General features: G+C 34.4%; 1 pseudogene; it reads right to left on the bottom strand.

Annotated features, from left to right (window-relative positions):
• Positions 1-2,791: 2,791 nt before the first annotated feature.
• LOC145591863 (DNA (cytosine-5)-methyltransferase 1B-like) lies at positions 2,792-14,720 on the bottom strand (annotated as a pseudogene).
• Positions 14,721-15,350: the final 630 nt, after the last annotated feature.

Below are 15,350 nucleotides of genomic sequence, written 5' to 3'. Positions count from 1 at the left end.
AAGGGAATGTCTTTAACTTCATTGATATTACATTAAGGGTTCGTTTGGCATCGCTGTGGTTTTCTGTTTTTTGGTTTTTTGTTTTTCAAACTCATATGATATATGTCATATAATAAAACAAAAATTAGATAAACTTATTGAAATCATGATAATTTTGAAAACTGACAACAAAAAAGTAAAAACACCTTTTTCTTGTTTCCTGTTTTTGGTTTTTTGTTTTAAAAAAAACAGAAAACAGAAAACTGAAAACAAAAAACAATGCCAAATAAGCTCTAAGTTAAATGATTGGTTTTAAAGTGCAGCACACTATCACGACACAAATCTGAAAATGCTTTGTATATTGGCTAGGAAAAGGTGGGAAAGTTTTGTTTTGTGTGTCTGCTTTACTTGTAATTTTTTTCAACGTTGGTAATTACTCTTGCTATTTTCTACCATGGGGGCTGTCTGTGTCACAGGAATGTAGCTTTTGCCTATTTGACCTATGTTAAGTAGGATGTCTTTTTTTTTCTCCCTTCCAAAAATTAAAGAAATGGTAATAACATGTAAAATATACAGTAATAATTAAAAGTACTTCGAGCCGGTTCACAAACTTTTCAAGTTGAGCAAAGTTTTCGAGCTGAGATCCAATAGTTCATGAGCCAGCTAGGCTTATGAACACCCCTAACCTTACCGCAGATAGTGTTGGATATCAACAAAGAAAGCGTTGTTTTGTTGTTGTTTAGTTGCTGTTCTATGTGCACTTCTTGAGTAATCATATGTTGGGATTTTTGGGAACTCCACGTAGTGTTATCTAATTTAAGTTAGCACTTGGTAAATCACCAGTTTAGAGTCAGCACGTGACAAGTTGCTACCATAGTACACCATGTCTGAGCAGAATCCTAGTTATCTGAGTGTTTCCAAAAGAAATTGTTTGTATTTATTTGATGCCTTTTATTACGTGGGTGAACGGAGTAGCATTGTTTGATTACCATTTCTTGACTGTTAATTATGATTGTGCAGCACATGCAAGACGAGGATGCTGGGAGACCATACAGGAAATTCATATGAGTATTGCTGGTATCTTGTGTAATAATGGTGTTTAAACACACAAAACAAGGCTTTGTTAGGCACCAGGACAGTTGCTTTTCAACATTGGCTATTTCTGTCTCTTGATTTCCCTTGTAGATTTTATATTTATCTGCTTTGAACTGAATTCTGATCATCATTGGAGATCTTAAAGGTTTTGTTGCTATTCTTCTTACTCCTGCAATGAAGCATGTAATTTTGCTCCCTATTTGCAAATACGCCTCCTTTCCCTTTTTGCTTAATTTTTGCTCGCGATTTTAGAAAGTGAAAAGGTATGTGATAAATTGGAAGGATAAGTGTGAGACTTAACTCAAAAAAGAAGAGAAGATTTACCAAATTATAAATGGTGCAAGCTGTGACACCCCAAAAGGTGAGGCCGTGAGGGCAAGTAAATTGGGACAAAGGTCCCAAAGTTATTATTCACAAAATGCATGAGATTCAGTTTGTAGTTTTTCATCTTGGATTATCCGAAAAGATTTTATGTTTACCACTGCAAATGTGTTTTAAGATGTACATGAATTTCACTTCATGTTCGTCGTAGGATCCTCATGATATCGGGATTTTGGCTGTTAAAGACTTCCAAATGTCTTCGGCAAATGTCTCTTTAGTCATTTGAAAAAGAAGTAATCCTACCCTTTTTTTTTCTTTTACAAACAATAATCCTACCTTTCCGTAGTAAACAAAACTAAACACTCCTACTTTGCCTCTAAAAATACGCAATCTCTATGGCTTGTTGATGCAAAACACCCCCAATCTTAATTCTATGAGCGATTGAGCCCGACTTTCAATCAACTCTAGAGAATTTAAGATTAGCCTTACCCACTAGCAAGCTTTGTTCAGAGGGTGCTTAGAAATGCACAATAACCCATCTTAAACAAGTTTTCTAAACGTTTTATCTTGGAAATATGAAGTCGTTAGGCATTACCCCTGCCATTTTTTGTATGAGAAGATGTGAAATTTGAAAGTAGGGGACAGAGTTGCTGTATTGGGATTAAAATGTTGAGATTGTTGTATGTTGCTACTGATGCTGCTAGGCATACGATAGAAGAACAGAGCTTTGATATCTAAGTAGCGTATAGCACCGTTTCTCACTATATATGATCTAGCATTTAACTTGCCTGAGCCCAACAACCATCTTGTGTACTTTTATCCTTATCCTTGTTTCTTAGATTTAGCTCCATATTACTTAAAACCTGATGCTCATTGTACTGCAGTATTATCTGTGGCTAATGTAAATACTAGTACTTTACTGCTGCAACACTGTAACTTCATAGCTTGAAGAGGCGAAAAATAATTCAATCCATGAACACTGAAGGACATGATGGATCAAATGTTCTACGATACCTCTACTTCTCAAGGCCTATATTGCATCATTCATATATGACTATGATGATATAAAGGCCAAGCTCTCAAAGAACGTTTGAAAGTGATTAAAAGAAATGGTTCATACAGTATCCTCTCTGGCTTGAAAAAGAAAAACACGTCAGACACTCTGACAGTATGGTTCAGTTTAAATAGAAAGCTTCAATAAGTTTTTGTGATTTTTCCAGTGTGGTTCATAAATAGGCAACAGCCTCCGATGAGGAGAATAGTTTGCTGTGCAAAAATGTAGATCTTAAAATTTCATGTGAAAAGTTCTCTACAAAAAAACGTAACACAATCTTCAATTCCTCATCATTTGGCAAAAGAAGTGACTTATATACGAATGTCAGAATATGATATTTTGTTAAGCAGATCTTTCGATCACTTCTTTTAGCTTCCTTCCAAGTGCAAATGCCAAAGGTGGTGGAACTGCCAACTGCATTACCAATTTGCCTGTACCTATGTTGAATGTTGCCAGCAAGTTTATAGCCGTCTGGGAAGCCCTGAAGGCACAAACAACAAAACTTAAATACTAAAGCCATAATTCGTATGAAAGCCTAAGTTCAGCAAGAAAATTATTTCAGAACCTTGTGTAGATCTTGACCGAGCTTGAAAACTTAATTGAGATTACACAGAGGTAGCACATTCCGATCTTGTAAAATCAAAAAGTTCCTAGAACTAGTTTTTTCTGGCCATGTAATGGGTACTGAAGCCAGAAAACCACGCGTGTACTAAACTTGTATCAGTGGCTCTAGCAAATAAACATTCTATAGTTTGCTTGACTTGTACTACAGCTATATACTTTAAAGCAAGCAAAAGTTTTCAGTGTTGTAAATGATGAATATCACTAATTTTCATTAACTTTCAAGAACACGATTTGTGACTACTTGCTGTTCCAATCAATTTCGCTTTGTGAACCATTGAGCAGAAAGTTTAGGAATTGAGAATGAGGTTACGAGGACAATGAGGTACCTGAGATCTAGCGCATTCACGGACAGTAACAATTCTATCCTGATCTGGATGAAAGCACGTCCCAACCTTACCCATGGGTTGAGGGTCAGTTATTGATGTAGGAAAATTTCCTTCCCAATCCAACCTCCCAAACAACCCCTTCCATTGATTATGCCTTTCAGCAGTGTTTGGCAGGCACCAAGGAACCAGATCAACCATCTGTCCTGTAGTCAAGCGAACCTGCAACAGAGAAGGATATCGCCAGTGAACAAAAGATTTTGTTACTCCCTCTGCCTCTTGATACTGACAACATTTTTATTTCAGTTAAAGTCATAGTATCTCCTCGTATCATCTTTTGATACCAAGACAACGAATCATTTTTGTACTGTGAAACATAAGATCAGTATAAGTAAGCAATGAGAAGCAACCAAAAGCTTAAAAATTAGAAAGTTGTAACAGGTAAATTGTAAACCCAATGCAAAACATTTTACCTCCATAGGTGTTATAGAAGCCCCATTTTTTACATCAGGGAGATCACCAATCGTATCTCTGACAGTTATAGAACGGAAAGGGGCACCAGATGCTGTGCTTCGCACAGCAGCATATTGGCAATTGCTGTCCAATGAGACCTTCGGTTCAGAACCAGCAAAAACATGCATAGGCTCAGGCGATTCAGGTAAGGTCTCTTGAGGAGATGCAGCCCATATGAATGCTCGCTTACGAGATTGAGAAACTCCAAAAGCACCAGCCTCCAAAATGCCAAACCTGACCTACATAAAGGCCGTTTCAGAAGGTTCAGAGACATATCTACCTCCGTCCAAAATAAGTTTATACATTGGCCTAACCTTACATAATCTAGGTGAGTTGTATGACATACTTTTAAAGACAGCTTTTTACTACATATTATAGTTATACATCTATTCTCTCTCAACCACTTGATTTGTAAGCACGTATCAGGAAAAATCATTACTTTTTTCGTACATCCTAAAATTTCCTATTACATACAGACAAGGGGAGTGTGGTTTTATGCTTGACCAAATTGCTCAAACTGAAATAGAAAAGCATACCTGATATCCCATCTCAAGAAGTGAAGCTACTGTCAAATTGCTTGGCCCTTGTTGAATGAGATAAAGTTCCTTACATTCTCCAAAAGGAAAAATTTAGGGTGAAAGTAGTTGACAAATGACAAGAAGGCCAAGATCATTTCACGTTGAACCTTACTCCATGCACCTTTATTGAACCTGTTCATCCCTGAAAACCCCTGCAGAAGAAGAAAATATAAGTATACAGAACTGAATTGTTTATACATTTGTTACGAGTGTCATTGGCAAATGTATCTTTAATGAGAGAAAACCGAGAGCACTTCACATCTACCTGACATGGTGGTACTCCATTAATAAAATTCACTTGCCCTGGTCGAGGCAACTTTCTGATAATGTCATCGTCAAGCTTTTCAGCCAACTCAGAAGTTTCAGGATCAGTAATGCAGTCATCTCCATCTCCACAAGTAGACATGATTGCCCTGCACAAGTCTCATCAAACAAGATATGACATGACTTTTAGATTTACGAAGATCATGAGTTCATACTACCCTTTCCTATATTTGGTTTAAGTAAATTATAAAGCATTACTGATTTTGAACATTAGACTATGAATTCTGGACAGATGAGTACATCAACTAAAACAAAATGAAAAATAAAGGAGCCTCAACACAACATAATAGAAGCATGTAATTCATCATAAACACACCCTATGAAAATAAACTGAAAGGGCGGAAGAACAAGAAAAATGTTCTGACCTGAGGATCACATTGCAGTTATTAATGAATACCACACTTTCAGGATGATTATGGTTAAAAGCTTGTCCTGCAGGCTCTTCATACTCGATTGCCCATTTGATCAGTGACACACCTACAGGTACCAGAAAACAGGTCATCTATGGTGATCTTTTTGCATATATAAAAAGAAACAGATATCCACCAAAATGGTTTCTCTTCCTCAAATTAGTTCAAGGACTATACAAGGAATCCCTTACAATATTATCAGAATTACCTGATTGCTGCAGACCTTCTGACAAGCCTCCACAACCGGCAAAAATGTCTAGAGTGGCAAGCTTATTCTTCAGCAACTCCTCTTGAACAGTACCTTCAGTTTCTCCCTCCTTAACCTTACCTTTGTTCTTTCTAGATGCAGAATCATCAAAAAGCTTTTCATTCAACGAACTCAGCTTGAGAGAGGTGGGTAGCTGTATCAGAAGTCCAACATAAGAAGTTAATAAGATACAGTAACCGTGCTAGCTCAAATGACATTGCAGGACACAGAATGGAAACTACCTGTTTCAATGCCCCACTATTCGGATCATAAAGAAGCTCACAAAAGAAGACATGCTCGTGGATAAAGGAATAACCTGAAGATAGGAAGTCACTCTTCTTCTTTAAGTCACACTTACCTTGAATAGCAATTAAGGTCAAGACATGCACTTTCTCACTGTATTAAACCTGAAAGTATCATAGGAGCATGTCACTGTGATCAACAATAACATCAAAACTGTGCATAGTAACTTAAAAGCCTTGAATTTATGTACATAATCATAGTTAAGGGAACGATATTCACACAATTCTCATACAAATATTAGCTAAGGAAGCTTAAAACCATGTTGACTGTATTATAAATTAGTCCCTTCTGCTATCCAGTTGTCTCATTAGATCTTTTTGATAGAAATATTTTTGTGACTAGAAAAAAGAAATAATCAGAAATTCACCAAACACTCGTAAATGGATGTCATGTAGAAAAAAAAAAAGACACTGAAAGCATAGAAATTTTCATTTTTCACCTCACATATATGAGAACGATATGCTTTTTCCTCTGAGATGTCATCTGGCCTGAAGAATCTCCGAGCTTTAATTTTCACAGATTGAGGAGTAACTTGCCGTGAACCCTTAGGTGTATCAATCCCCAAGAGCTGAAAAATGATGTATGGCTTCAAGCCAACATTTCTTCCACCTTTAAATTTTTCGCTTTCCTTCTCATCTTCAAATTGACGTGGAGCAACATAAACAAAGTCCAGAAGGTTGTACTCAGTTCCCAAATACATAAATCCAGTGTTGGAAGAAATAATTCTGAGCTTGTTATTCTCCTTCTCCGTTTTCTTAGTTTTGCAAGAAAGACATATTCCGTTACCAATACCCATAGCATCACTTGGAAGTGCAAGAAATGCACCATTTTCAGGGCAGTAAAAACTTCTTACATAGTATTCCATTGGTAATCCTTTGCTTTTCCTCTCATCTGCTCTTGCACGTTCCATCTTTTCGCTGTCAGCATTATTTTTACGATGCTGATAACCCCATTGCAATGACCAAATCTCAACCACAACACTTTCTTTAACTTCCTTCAGATCAAAGTCCAGGCAGTTGTTTGTTAAGAACACTTCTCTTTCATTAGCAACATTGCCTAGAATCGTCTGAAATCCTCTTAGCATAAGTCGGCCATGAGCCATCTTTCTTCCATCTAACTTTTCATACATGTATTCCACAAAATAAATAGGAAGAAGATCTTCAGAACCAGTTGTTTCAACAATGACACAGCCCCCTACAACCACGAAATCTCCAAGAACATCAGCTTTTTGTACAGTGCCTCATTAGCAGAAGTGTTTCGTGTTGACTCATCAACCCACTTAATATCCTGTACCGAACATTTCAGCTTAACTCTCCTCACATTTTGATGAGATTTAACAGTCTCCATCACTGGAATATCATCGTCTTGCTCTTCAAGATCTTCGTCAGCATCTTCATCTTGCTCCTCCAGAGGCTCTTCTTTAGATTCAGACACAATTGTATTCTTCGAGTCCTCAGGAGAGTAATTTGAGTAAAATTCACCCCAAATTCTATTGATCAGCCTAGTTGTCGTAGCTGGAAGCAGCTGCTTTTTCTTAATAGGAACCATAGCTGCTCTCGGATTCAAATTGATTCCTTTCTTTATCACCGCCTTTTTCTTCACTAAACATTTTGTATGATGCCTTTCTTCCATTTTAGTTTGAAGTCCAAAAACAAAAGGACACCTTCTGATATTATTGTCAGGATATTCTGCAAACTGCTGTAGTATTATCTGCCCATGAACTACCACATATCTTTCAACGGCAATTGGGTTTGAGGATATAAAAGCGGGGTGACACTTCTCAAATTCTGAGAATCTCTTTATCACCTCCTTAACAGAAAATCGTGCCACACGACTCTGCTCCTTCAACAAAGTAATGATGCTGATAGAAAGCCTTGCTGTTCACAACCGTTCCATACCACGGGCGTACTGCTTTGAGGGCTTCCCAAGCCTGTACCTGCATTGAGGAATCAAACACACTTTTGTTTAAATACTAAGAGACTTAGACTCTATTCACTTTTAGTTCAGTAAAAATAATTTCAGTTCAGCAAAATAATTTCAGGTTCGGTAAAAATCAGTAAACTTAAAGAAGAAATATAATAGAAAAATTTATTTCAGTTCAGTTATATAATTTCAGTTCAGCAAAAATAAGGTGAAATGAACGGGCCCTTAAAACATACTTATCATTTAAAAAAGATATTATCAAAAGTAAAGAACACAAAATCAGATAGCAGAAGAGACACATTACCAGGCCAAATCAGTTCTGATTGATATGAAGACCATAGAAGCTCCAAATTCAATCATCCACTCCTTTATTTCACTCAAATAAACAGGAATTCCGTCTACATTCTCAAGTTCAGTAGAAGTGGAAGATTGGATAGAATCATTATCATAACAAAATCCACTACCTATGTCTTCTGTCATAATCCCAGACCCGAAAATTGCAAAATCAATCTCACCACAAGGTTTCATGGGCAGAAGTTCTAAAGAAACCAATCTGGAATCAGAGTTATAAAGTGACCAATTATGAAGCATGTTTTTTGGAAGCTGATCATCATACATACACATATCGTCGAAGATAGTGTACTCATCAGTTTCATCACTTGTTGGTTTGTAGTATGCTGGAAGTGGATAGTCAGCCACAATCTCATCTTCATTCATCATAATATAGTACTTACTTGAGCCACGTTCACGCCTTCCCTTTCTCTGATTCATGGACCGCCAATCCTCTTCGTCTTGCAATAGTCTAGCCAGTTTTGCATCCTCATCTCCCTCATGAACTTTGAGCAAGTTCGAACTATCTGCCTGCTCTGCATCTCCAATTTTTATAGACAAAGCTCGATTTTCTGGTAAACACGACGTATTCTTTTTGCACTCTTCCTGAAGGGCAATCAATACAGGCAAACCACTGAATTTCTGATCACTGTCCTTGCTCATTGTATCCAACCCGATAAGCTGGTTATATATGAAATCACCCTGTGAGATGAGAAATTCCTTTATGGATACCCCTGTGGAGAAATTTTTACTGCCTTTCATGGACCGAACAACTGCTGCTAGCAACTCGTGAAGACCTATATCGACATTACCTCCAGAATACTTTGACAGTGTCCTCTAAACCTGAACACAAGCATGCGCCTTCTCAAAGAAATGACTGAACATTTTCCTGTAGGAAGTTGCTGGCTTGATACATTCATAACATTTTCCTGGTTCTCTTTTCACATTTACCACAGAATCATCCTCGTCAGGCATACAAACTGCCTTCACCTTAAAGTCTAAACATGCTGCAGCGCGCCTTGGCACCCTCCGGCATGGCAAAGCATCCACACCAGTTGTCTCATCTCTGCTTCTCTTTTTCTGTCTCCGTTTAGGAACAACTTGATCATTACTGGTTTCTGAGGAGGTGCTTATGTTACTGGTGTCTGAAATGAGTAATTTTTATCATAACAGACAACATAAAACATTCTTCAGTCTTAATAAACTCATAAGTACAAAATATTTTGTTCTAATAGAGTAAAACCAAAAACACTAACAAATAAGAAGTATGGAGTATAAATGACAGATTAACTAGATTTCATTTCTTAAGAAGTCTAATTTGAAGATTACCTCTCTCTAATTAGCTAAACCTTTCTAATCTACCTCAATTGATTTTCAGACAAATGAACTATTTAGATAAATCTCCATATGTGCCTTTCCTAAAAATAAATTTCAAATACTTCCCCCAACAGCAAAATTTACTGCATCAATCATCTTAAAAAGCCTATCAGATATCTGTTAACTCCCAAAGTATCTCTGCATCTGATAAAGCAAATACTCCGTATTCCTTGTACTCGTATATGATTTGCATGTTCATAAATCCCTTGCTTACCAGCCATTGTATGTATAATTTAAAGATAAAGTACTTTGTATGACATAAATCATGTGACACAGATACATAACACTACACTACATGTAATATAATCATACAAGGCACAATATATGCAGTAATAACATAAGAATGACATGAGTCAGGAAGAAGGAAATAAGCACATAAATGAATAAAACATATTCCTTGCGTCTCTTAAAGAATCACGCATCTACCAAATTAGGATGTCTGACGTTGTAGTATACATTTCATTTTCGTAAGTTTTTCCTCTCTACTTTTTCCTAAAACGAGGCCCAACACCATTGAACTCAACACTTTTTCCTCCCTATCTTCACATCCTCAATCTCTATATTCTACAAGCTAGTGTTTTAAATTTTGTTTAAGGAACAAAGGGAGTAATATATCAGTTGCAAGTTCAACTGCCCCTTCACTATACTCGATGACAGATATTAATATGTGGGCAAAATGATCAAACAATCATAGACTCATGAAAAAAGTCAGACATGCACATAATTGTAACTTAACCTACCAGCTTCATGGAGGTTCCCATTTAATGCCTCCGATTTAGACGGATGATCACTCACTAGGTTCTCTTTGCTACTTAAAGTTACCAACGACTTAGATTGCACCTGCAGGGATGACAAGCAGAGGTCATCAAATTATGTTATGACATATAATGCATCAAAATAAGCCTGAAAAATTAAAGTTTATATAAAAGGTTCAAAGTGTTAGGGATTATCATTATAGACGTGATTCAATCTACATACCCCGAGACTAAACACGTAATCAAGTTGACATCCCCTGAACATAAATATCATTTAACCAAGGTGACATCCTCAGCTATACAACCACATTTAAATATGCACTACAAGTCCTATAATAACCATAAAACCTACTTCTAAAAAAAAACCTAGTATAAACTAACTTGTTCTTGAATAAGATATGTACAAGGGCCACCACATGGTACTAGTGCACGATTAATAATTTATTACTCGTATAGTTGTATTTGATATGTAGGTCCAAAAGAACTTCTAGATGAATGACATTCTTTCAAAGATAACATTGAACCTACTAAAATACATTGAACTTTTTTTATTTGTGGTATGTTAAAATTCTATTTTAACTAACTCACCCCAAACGGTGTATTTACAGATTTTCTAGTCAAAATCATAGATGCAAATCAAATGTATCACAATAACATTAAATACCTAGATACCACGACAAGTACAAATGTTGTTGTAGAAAATTTACTTATTAGCAACGGTGATACATTTAATAGTTGTGTGATACATACATTGAACACTAGTCACGACATATTATAATAAGCTTAACTAGTTTTTAGGCTCGGATGATGCCCCGGGTTATTACATGAAACTAACTTATTAATATAAATTATACATTATGATTTAATTTTCTTGTAATTAAATTTGTTATTCATATTGTCATTTGCTACATATTAATATTTTGTATTCAAAAGATTACATAAAGAATTACATAGCTTGGTGGTAAGATATTTAGTTCTTGAATTAGAAGTTGCAATCTGTTAGAATATTTGGTAAAGATTGTGATACCATGTTAAAGTGTGTAAGCGTCATAAAAAATAACATTCTATATGCATAGAATTCTGTTAGTAATTAGAGATGTAAAGATTACATAAGATAATATTATAATAATACCCTAATAGTTACACAAAAATATTTACTATCTCATCTACAATCTATACTATCATATCCATACAACTCTATCAAGCCACCAGTCTACCAGACTACCACCACCACCACACGTCCACACACACACACATATGGTTCGGACAACTAATAAATGTAACATGGCGACTTACTATTTACTAAGGTACATTCAGCACTTGATTGGTGAATACACAACTAAACAAGTAATTTTATTAGAGTATTAACAAAGATTTTAACTACTTTTGGATGGAAAGCGTGAAATGGAGTTTACTTACGTCCTTACATAACGTATCCAAAATGACTTATTGAGTATAATCAATATAATCGAAGCTAATGTAATTTTTATTTTCAAAAACTTATTACACTTATAATGCAGTTACAAAATCTCATCTAATCTCTCAACCGAGACAAAACAACATATTAAGAATTTGATATTAAAAAAACAAGTAGTTTCGAGTTCATTGCAATTTTTCAAATCAACGTGACTATTACATTGCTATGAATTTTAAATTCATTCAAAACAAAGTCATTAAAAAAAATTCGTACAAATTTAGAAATTTCAAAATTAAAACAAGATGTCAATCATTCTTTCAAAAATAAATTTTGTTACCTATAACTACCCACGATAATGCTTTGTATGTTATAAATTTTTTAAGACACCGGACAAATTGGAGTAAAAAATCAATTTCAAACTCTAAAGATCTATATTCTCTATAAAAATAACAAACTTCCTAACCATTTAGGAACAAATTCATCAAATTGTATTCAATTTAGAGTTTTTGAAACCAAAAAATCACCTTAACGAATGATCCCATCCATCATAATTAAAGTTGCACGGTAAGAATGTAGGAAATGTAACAAATTTGAAGGTAACACATAATGCCAAACAAACAAACGAACACAAAAGTTAATCTAATGTATTTATGTACCATTTGAAAGTAACAAGAGACCAAAGGAGCACCCTGAAGATTAAATGTGTGCCGCCGCTGTCGGAACAACCGGGAAGAACGCACGTTCGCCAGACGGAGTAATTTTCCGACGAGCGTACGGACTTCCTCTCTACTAGTACGATTACTAATTTTACAGTATTATTTTTGTAAAACTTTGGTTGAAGTGAAATAAAATGAAGAAGGAAGTTGAATATATAAAACAAAGTGACATGAAATGATTCAATGATGGATAAGAGAGTTGTCGGCTTTAGGAGTTGAAAGGGCGCCAAATTGCTGAACTCAGTTTACAAGTTACTGTATTAACGTGAGGCTCGAGAAGGATTTTTCACTTTTTACTATTGAAATCATGATGCTTTATAAGGTTTTTACCGTATACATTTGACTTTTACAAGACTAAAATAAATAAATAAAATAAAATAATCCCTCCATTCCTTTATATTTACTCCATTGCCATTTTTTGGGGTCAAACTTTGAAAATCTTAACTACAAATTACCGTTAATCTATAAAAGATAATATAATCATGAGTGATCTTGTTAGACTCGTCTCATTATATATTTTATTAATATCACGTTTTTATAATTTTTACATGTATGGAAATAAATATATAGATTTGTCTCGTTATAAGATTGTAATCTTAACTTCTTAAGTCTAGTTGTGGTGATTGTTGTAATGTATATGTACAAGTGAATTATTGTTTGGTAAAAAAATACCTCATCATTAGTACATCTGAACTGTTGTAGTAGTTGAACCGAGGTTGGATTGTGTTTGAGATGTCTGTGACATGAATTGGTTGCAAAAATTATCAATAGAAGCTTTTTTTCTTTTGTAAGTTTTTTTTTTTTTTTTTTTTTTTTTTTGCTGTTTTTTTAATAACAGAAAACAAATCGTTTTTTATCTCGACCACTCGTTTACAAAGCTTGCAGCATAAGGTTTGCCTTCCCCGTGCACACATGTCCTTGTTTCATACGCCGCCATTAGGGATGTCAGTGGGGCGGGTCAAGTAGGAGACCCACCCCATCCCTGCCCAGTTGGGTGGGGATGGGTCTTGGTTTGGCGGGTGGTGAGGCGGGGATGAGGATAAAAATCATACCCGCCATGGGTGATGGGGCGGGTACACATTGTACCCGCCCCACTTCGTACCCGCCTCACTCCCACCTCACACCCACATCTATAAATTTTTAAAAACAAAATTATATATATATATATATATATATATATATATATATATATATATATATATATATATATATATATATATATATATATATATATATATATATATATATATATATATATATATATATATATATATATATATATATATACTTCCTCCGTTTTTATTTTATTACACCATTAGTACTTTTACACTATTCACTTAATCTTCTTTGACCATCATTTGTGATTTATACATTAGGAAAAATATAGTCATGTGGGATCTAGTTAGATTCGTATCGAACTCTATTTCTCAAATATCAAATATTGATAATTTTTACAAAAGTATAATTGAAGATATTGATAGCTAAAGTAATGCATTGGCAAGCGTGAAATCCCTTATGGTGCAATAAAAAAAGAATGGAGGAAGTATGTAAATTAAAATAGTGATGTGGGAGCATCCAAGATTTCCTTTCTTGATAGTTTTTAATGTTTCTTCAGATAGATTTTGCTTACAAGTTTTTACCTTTCACTTGAAAGGGTTTTTCTTGTTTTAAACACCTTAGGATTTCTTAATTAGTTTTTTTTTTTAATGTATTTAGTTTAATGTGGGTTACTAGAAATTCAAGTTAGAGTAGAATTAGTTTTCCTAAACCTAATAGGATTAGGATTCTATCTATTTTATGTTTTCCTTGTAAAGCTTATAAATAGGCCACATAATTAGCAATAAAATTCAGAGTTTTATTTTGGGAATTAATCATTTTTGAGCGTTGCTCGTTTGATTGTTAATCAAAAACATCACTTGTTGCGACTCGTGATCATCTTCTAGTTGCAACTAGGAAGAGACCCTTTATTCTTGTGAGTATTAGAGTACTATCCATTTACTTTCATCCATAATAACCATAATTTTCATCTCTATAATTCACAAAGTCATTAAACCACAATCGTGGTTGCATTCTACACAAAATCGGACTAAAATCCGCATCAATTGGTATTAGAGCCAGGTTAAAAGTTTATGGCGACTGCGATCAATCTACACAACCCCCTTCCTCTTTCTCCCTTCATATCTTACTTTCTATTAAAATATTAACTCCACTATTTTATTCTATAATTTTTAATGTCTCAACTACCCCCACTTCTTATTATATTAAAATCAATTATATTGCCTAAGGTCATGCCCTGCTAAAGTGCATGTAACACTAAAAAAAATAAAAATAAAAATAAATAAAATTAGAGGGAATAAATTTTTTATCTAAACATACCTTTACGAGGATAATGGCTCTTTCCGATCCTGTTTATCATTAGGAATTTTTCCATGTATGGTTAAAAAAATTCCTATCAATATTTCTATATTTATTTGGAATGTGTAAATGTTTTTACCTTTTTTTTTTTTTTTTTTTTGTCCCATTTGTTAGATTATGGAAATAATTTAATTGTGTAGATAATATTTTTCTATATTATTTTGTGTATATCTTTTTTTTTTTTTTTTTTTTTTTTTTTTTTTTTTTTTTTTTTTTTTTTTGTAAACAAACAGCTTATTATTGCAAATCAAAATCCACCAAAGTTAAAAATCAATTTATTTGCAAACATGCTTTAAAAATCAATTCTAATCCTATATCTTTTTTTATATCTTTTTTTTTTTTTAAAGCATGTTTGCAAATAAATTGAGTTTACATTATCTTGCACTTATCGTACTTAGCATATTTTGCTAATCCGTATTTCTTGTTTGTTTTGGTTCGCCCTGTTTACCGTAATGGTAAGCAGTGTTGACTATTTTCAGGTGGAGTCATGAATGAGCATATAGGAGTCCTGGGGTTTGCTTCACCTAGTTTAGGAATGTTGGTCTCGTCTTTATTTTGAGTACTCATAACAATGTTACTATTTTTTATAAGTATTAATAAAAAAAAGTTGAGTTTCCGCTGCAGGTTTTGTTATTGAGTTAAGTAT

This window comes from Chenopodium album, chromosome 18, assembly GCF_948465745.1.
Source record: "Chenopodium album chromosome 18, dcCheAlbu1.1, whole genome shotgun sequence".
Taxonomy (NCBI): Eukaryota; Viridiplantae; Streptophyta; class Magnoliopsida; order Caryophyllales; family Amaranthaceae; genus Chenopodium; species Chenopodium album.
Note: the sequence above shows the minus strand (reverse complement) of the source record. Positions and strands in the feature narration are given on the sequence as shown.